General features: G+C 40.0%; 1 protein-coding gene across 4 annotated transcripts in view; it reads left to right on the top strand.

Annotated features, from left to right (window-relative positions):
* Positions 1–172: 172 nt before the first annotated feature.
* The window catches only part of ERBB2IP (erbb2 interacting protein), a 126,271-nt gene continuing 120,284 nt past the window's right edge, over positions 173–6,159 (top strand). For 3 of the 4 annotated variants that reach the window (XM_010580515.1, XM_010580514.1, XM_010580513.1), the window contains exon 1: positions 173–272. The gene's annotated coding sequence lies outside the window, so the exon portion shown is untranslated. Of the gene's footprint in view, positions 273–609; positions 698–6,159 lie in introns of those variants that run through there. The other variant, XM_010580512.1, reaches the window with a different exon arrangement.

The following is a 6,159-nucleotide window of genomic DNA, read 5'->3' as shown; positions in this document are numbered from 1 at the left end:
CAGACCCTGGCGCGGGGGCCGGGAGGAGCCCCGCTCCGCCGCCGCCGCCCTCCCCCCGTGCACACGCACGTCGCACGCTCCGCGAACGCCCCCGTCCTCGTCGAAAGCTGTTGCATCTTTTTTTTTTTTTTTTTCCCTCCCCCCCCCTCCTCTCCTCTCCTCTCTTCCCTTGCCCCTTAACGAGAAGAAAACTCGATTGGATTTAATATATTTCCTTGGGGTCGGAAGAAACTCCTGCCTGCTGGATCTTGTTTAGGCGCCCGACGGACAAGGTAAATTAAATGGAGAAGGCTTGGGGAGCAGCAGCAGCAGCAACAGAAAAATCCTTCCTCTACCGAAGGGGGTGGGGAGAAAGGACGGATTTCACGCTTCATTTTGATATCCTGTTTTTGGCCTTTATTTTTCTGTGTTTTCGCCTTCCGTAGCTTAGCTGTCGTTTGTGTTTCTCCCCCTCTCGCCGAAATGCTGTTTCTGTGAACGTAGTCGCTGGTTTCATGGAGGCTGAGGAAAGAGTCTGGGGAGACCGAAAGTTTTTAAGCTCTTCAGGCACAGAAGTTTCTTTGTTCGGTCGGTGAAGGTATTGAACTGAAACTGCTCGACTCCGTGACTCTGGTGCTTCATCTCCTTACCTTCCAAGACGATTGCTAACCCTGCGAGTATAATTAACTTCTCAGGAAATAAGAAAGTCCTAAAGGAGGTAGTATCTTTTATTTAATCGGAAGATATTGAGGGTTGGCGCTGCCTGTGTCTGCCGTTTCTTGTTTATCTTTCACCTTGTTTTCTGGAATATCGGTTAGTGTCTGGCTGGTCTTCAAGGCAGATGCTAGATTTCCTTATAAAAATGAGATCTCCATGTCCTCTGTAAATGCTGTCGCAGTTTTGCCCCTCGACTGCTGCCACCACCTCTTTTCCTCCCCTCCGACCCTTCTCTGTCCTCAGGATGACGAGCTGGACTGCATGTTTTTCGGCTTGTATAGGAGAGGTCTGTGTTGCATTTTGATCCTTGCAAACTTTATCTTAAGAACTCCATTAAGAAAAATAAAAAAGCTAGCTAGTGGTGGACTTCTTAAAAGTTTGTGCAGTTGAGCCTCCAAGTTAATGTAGCCTAGTTTGGTTTTGATGACCATTTTCTGCTTTATCATTTTTGAAAGGAGTCCCGTTTGAACCTGTTGGAGGGGAAACTAAATGTGAAGTTCTGGTGTAAGGTTTTGTACTGCTGGTGCTTGTTAAGTTAACGCCAGCTAACTAGTTGCATATAGTGAAAGCAATATTGCTCACCACAGATTCATTTCACATGCCTCAAAGAGGCAATTATTGGTTAGTTCTTTTGTGAAGGCAAGGAATTTCTTGTATTGTGAATGTTCAAAATGAGCTAGAAGCCATAGCTCTGTGCTAGCTTATTTAAATTTTTGTTCCTGTTTGTCAAACTCAAACGCAGCGTGTTGGTCAGATAGGATGTGTGTGCTTTAGTCTCTCAAGCGTCTGAGATGTGGTGGTATTTGTGAGGCTTGAACAAAGTAATTTCTATGCAGAATTTTTAACACTCCTACATATGTAGTTCTTTAACAGCATCAAGTAATGTAGTGTTTGATGAAAAAGTTATTAGTCCAACTCCGTCCGTTTGATATACAGTGAGGAAAAATGTTAACATTTAACTGACCTAAAGTGGCTTCTATGGCTGATAACAAGTAAATTATTTGGCTTGTGATTTATGGACTTACCTTTCCAGGCAGCAGTAAGGGTCATTCTTAGGCATCAGAAAGGGCTGAACAAAATAAATGGCAGTGAACTTCGGTTGCCTTATATGGCTGATGCTTGGCAGAAAAGCAATGAAGTCTAAATAGAGTAATCCTTTCACAAAGAACGATCACTTTCCAAAGCAGTGTTTCAGTCCCAATAATGACTTGAGATTCTTGGAGGGGGGGGTGGGGAATTGTAGCAGTGCATGACAAATTTAGTTGTAAACCACTATGTTCATAATGGATGCAATTTTGTTTCTTTTCAGACCTTTTGTGTTTCTCATGATGCACTTGATATTTTTCAATGCCATGTAGAAGAATAGATCCTTGTAGTGGAGCCACAACTTTTTACGCTAGTGTTTTGTCACCATGGTAGCTATGGATAAGGCCCTTTTTACTGATGAAAGTGTAATTCAGTACTGCTTACAGCTAATGGTTATATCATAGAATGCCATTCAAGTCATTAACATAGTTTAGGGGTTATGAAGGAGTGTATTCTTTCTTGAGATCAACCATCTCAACTAAAAATCAGTCTGACGCTGATATTTGTATTATGAATAAAGTGCTTTAAGTATACATGTGGTAGCTCATGTTGCTTCAAACAACACTTTCATAGGTACATGTCAATGGCTTGGGGAAATGTTATTTTGACCTGGCTGTTCCATGCTCATGAATTAAATTAAGCTCAAGTAAACATCAGTAATTTTAAGTAGGTATGCTTGCAATCAAAGAGCTAGAAGTTACAGCATATGGTGTACTATGGAATATGATTATGATGATTATCATGTTAGTAAAAATATGAATAGATTTGTCTTATGAATAAGCTGCCCAGTAGATAATGTTTGGTGTAAATGTAGTGCTCTATAGGGTATCCATTTGCATATCACATTCATATAGAAATGATGAGGGGGCTCCGTGGAGAAAGTATTATGGATTGAAAGTTGCACAGTGTATTAAGCTGGTGGTGTAAGAAAACCAGCTGATGGTTATGATTTGTCCTCGATAGAATTCGTTCAGAGTCTGTAGTCCCAGGCATGAAGAGCCATGCTTGGAACATCAAAGCTAAGGAGAAGCTTGCACATATGTAACATACCTTATACGTAGCATGTTAGCAGTAGGTTCTGGAAATAGAACGGGATGGGAGCAAATTCCTCAACTCAGCTTTCCTGTAGGGGTATAATGAATCACTGGCTGTCTGCTTTGTTTTCTTGTTTTGTTTTTGTCCTTCCTGCTCCCAAGCAAAAAGGAAAATCTTTTAGGGAAAATGTTACGTAAAGATCAAATGGCTGATACGTCATCTTTTCAGCAGATTCTCCCTGTGGAGTAACCTGATCTGCTAAAGGAGGGTCCGACATGTACTCCACATAGAGGAATTGCAAATCTAATGTTTTCCGAATGAGTAACTAGTTGAGTTGACGGAAAAGCTACTCTTACGTATATGAAAATAGTAGACTGTATTTCTACGTAAGCATACAAATGTTGATGGTGACAGGTGATATGAGTAGTTAAATGTGAATTATCTGGGAAATGAACATTTAGAAACATTGCTATTTTACCTTGTCAGCCTCTGAGAGTAAGTAAAACAGTATGTCAGACAACACTTTTCACATCAGAATGGAAACACTGAAGGTAACATGTTTATCAGTTTGTGCAGTAAAGAGTCTGTAACTTCTCCCCACTTCCCTCCCCGCCACTGCCCCACATGTTTAGAAAGTGCAGTGTTTGTGGTAACCTGTTACATGGCTAGCTTAGTGTCTTCGGAACATCTGTGAAGTCCAATGCACACTTGTGAGGTATAGGTTACGTTTTCTACAACTTCTAGAAGTTTAACTGATTGTAAGAATTTTGCTTAATGTTTTGAATGCATAGGGAATATCTTTTTGTTAGTGCTGTGGTTATCTTGTGAACAGTTCTTGGCTGCTTGCACGGCAGACTCTGGTCCAGTTCTGGACAAAAAGTACTTTTTTCGTTGGGATGGGGGCTTGTGAAAGCTTCAAACGTATTTCCTGCATTTCTTATAGTTCTCTTCATCTGTTGGGGACCAGCTGCAGTGTGCTGCTGAGAGCCCACTGTATCAGCACAGCTGGCATACTTGTCTCCTGCTGAGTAAATATCGGTAAAAATTAGCGGGCCTAAATAACACTGCCTGGTGTACTTTAGTAATAATTAATTGTTAAGCAATTCTATTGAGTTTAGGATTATAAGGGAACAGGTGATACATTGAGAAACTTGACTGCTCTAATGACAAGATAGGTATGGGGTTTTTTGAAGGATTTTTTGTTGTAAAAAGATTACTTTATTGAAATACAGCCTTAATTTCTAATTAAGAATATAATGTTCATGTATTGTGAGTAAAACCTTATAAATGGTAAGATTTCAAAGTAAGGATGCTGATTTAGGGAGATTTATAAATCCCATCTTCTGCCTAAGAAAAATGGAAAAACCGAGTATTGCTATGCTGGAATTGGTGGTATTTTTATTATATACTAATCTTGGGATAATTCTGCTTTTTCTGCTGCTCTCCCTCATTAGTTACCACTTCTTTTTAAGATACTTGTTTCTCTGATGCTTAAATTTCAATATGGGCATTTGGCTTATTATTCTGTTTAGTTTCACCTGTACTTCCCCTGAAGGTGATACAAAAGCATGATGTTTCAATGCTAAATTGCACCTTCCACCTTTAAAAATACATTGTGACTTCACATAATTGAGAAATAAACCTAAACAAACCTCTTCATTTGGTCTAGTGAAACCAAACTGAAGTGTACTTATGTTGGAGAACATCAGCATTGTGACTAGCTTCCTTAGGGTAGTTTAAGTTGAAAAGTAGATTAGTTCTTTCTGTATCTGGAACTAACTTGTAGATACTTGATACTAAGCGATCGTTATACATAGGAACAAAAAGTGATGATTAAGCAAAGTCTGAGGACAATGTGAATGATCTTGGCTGCTGTGGCTGTCCTGGAAGTTGTAATAATGTCAGAAAGTAACCAAGCCTTTGGAGCTTCATGCATTTGAAGGCTCAACCTTGTTAGATAAGAGAATATGTATTCTCCTCCCCTCTTTAGCCACTTCAGAAGAGAATGAATGGGATGCCCATAGTCATGAAAATGGCCAAGAAAACATTAGGTAACAAGTCTTGTACAGAACGTTGATTAAGGAAGGCAGGGGAATGTTTTGTGCCTTCCTGTGTTCTGTATCAGTCCAATGATTAGGCACAGGCTAAACCCTAAGGATTACTTACGATAGTAAGGACAACTTCTGTCCCTGTAAGACCAAAGCTACCAGAAAGAAGGTGATTCCAAAATGCATAACTTTTTTCATAGTTTCTCAATTTTTAAATATACGATATTATATACTTTTGCATCTTTTGTAAATAGAACTATGGTTCCTCAAACTTTTGTTTCAGGCTTTTGTATAATTGAATTCTGCAAGCATAAGGCTGTATTATATATGCAAAGTAAGACAACTGCTAAAAGCAAACATTCTTTAAGATTCCCATATTTAGATGCACACTGTGAGAAGAATCACTGGAAGAAACTGTAGATCAGTATCTTCAGAGTGATCAGTTCGGAATTCGCTGGGTGCATGAGCTCCTTTTCCAAACAAAAAAGTCTTCTAAGCACACTGAATTCTCCAAGTTTGTATAGTTCAATACGTACAGTGCTGTGCTTCATATCTTGTAGACCCCATCATGAAGTTCACTGGGGTGGAATGAACAGAGATACATACACGTGGTCCAAGTAGTGAATGGCCTGACTGTTCTGGACTATCATATACTTCAGTGGGAGAGACTGCAGCTGCTTGAGTAGAATTTCCTTTCTGGGAACAAACAGGTAGGAAGGAAATACTTGTTTTAGGAGTGTTGAGTTTTGTGTTCTCTTGAACTTAAAATTGCACTTCAGAAGTAGACGGTTGGGGTATAGTTGTCTTCCTGTGAGCTTCTAGTGCTCAGTGGCTGCTGCTTGTGTCAGTTGTCTGGGGCTAGCTTTAGGAGTAGAAGCAGCTCTAAAGTGGTTTGAAGTGTTAGTAAAAGTTACAAATACTTGAAATGAAACACTTATAATTTAACTGTTAATTTGGAATGGGTGATATTTCCCTGTGAATTGGCCAGAGCTTTACTCCCCTTGGTGGGGAAAGCTCCAGTGTTAATAACTAAACTCAAAATATTTGACGTTCTGTAAGTGTGTTAAAGGTAGCTGCAGAAGGATGGTCTTGGTGTCTGAAGTACTGTGCTTTGAGCTTTACTGCTGCCTTTGGAGCCTTCTCATCAGTTTTCAACTCTAGTTGGCATGAGAGGTTCCCATAGCAGCTGCATAGGAGGCTCCATTTTCTCCGTTCTGGAAGAAAAGTTTCGTGTTCCTCCTTAGTCCTCTGTACCATAGTGTGGTGTATGAGTTTAGTACAGTTGCAGAAATTA

This window comes from Haliaeetus leucocephalus, unplaced genomic scaffold (genome assembly GCF_000737465.1).
Source record: "Haliaeetus leucocephalus isolate CR32 unplaced genomic scaffold, Haliaeetus_leucocephalus-4.0 Scaffold722, whole genome shotgun sequence".
Classification (NCBI taxonomy): domain Eukaryota; kingdom Metazoa; phylum Chordata; class Aves; order Accipitriformes; family Accipitridae; genus Haliaeetus; species Haliaeetus leucocephalus.
Note: the sequence above shows the minus strand (reverse complement) of the source record. Positions and strands in the feature narration are given on the sequence as shown.